Below are 537 nucleotides of genomic sequence, written 5' to 3'. Positions count from 1 at the left end.
ATGTTCTCCTCCCTCCTCCTCCTCCCTCCTGTTTGTACCTCTCATCCCTCATTAGGCCGTTTTAAAGGCTACAGTAATTCATATTTTCCATTTCATTACGGAGCTCAGTGGACGACGCCAGGAAATCTGGGAAAAGTTGTGAAGAATTTACACTCAGGGAAAAAACCAAGCACTAAAAATAACATTTCAGGAATCTGGGGAATTATTTCATACTGATTGCAGTATTTTACACTGAATGCAGTATTTTATACTGAATGCAGTATTTTATACTGAATGCAGTAGTCAGTAATACTTTTACCTACAAAAAGAAAATCAACATTTCCTTCAGGAGTTTTTCTGGCTGTGACCTTTGGTGTAGAGCTCTACAGACACAGGAGGAAGAACAAGTGTCGGCAGACTGACACCTGGTTGAGTTCATACTAGTACTAGTACTGTTTATACTAGTACTGTTTATACTAGTTTGAGTTTTTTTCTTCACCCCACGACCGTTTTTATCTCCAAATGTTGAGATGCTGAGATGAACTAAAGTCAGTGAAG

At 38.9% G+C, this 537-nt stretch overlaps 1 protein-coding gene across 1 annotated transcript in view; it reads left to right on the top strand.

Moving 5' to 3' along the window:
• Positions 1-537, top strand: part of cnn1b (calponin 1, basic, smooth muscle, b) — a 7,020-nt gene that overhangs the window by 4,426 nt on the left and 2,057 nt on the right. The gene's annotated exons all lie outside the window — the stretch shown is intronic.

The sequence above is a fragment of the Cynoglossus semilaevis genome, chromosome 17 (genome assembly GCF_000523025.1).
Source record: "Cynoglossus semilaevis isolate Cse_v1.0 chromosome 17, Cse_v1.0, whole genome shotgun sequence".
Taxonomy (NCBI): Eukaryota; Metazoa; Chordata; class Actinopteri; order Pleuronectiformes; family Cynoglossidae; genus Cynoglossus; species Cynoglossus semilaevis.
Note: the sequence above shows the minus strand (reverse complement) of the source record. Positions and strands in the feature narration are given on the sequence as shown.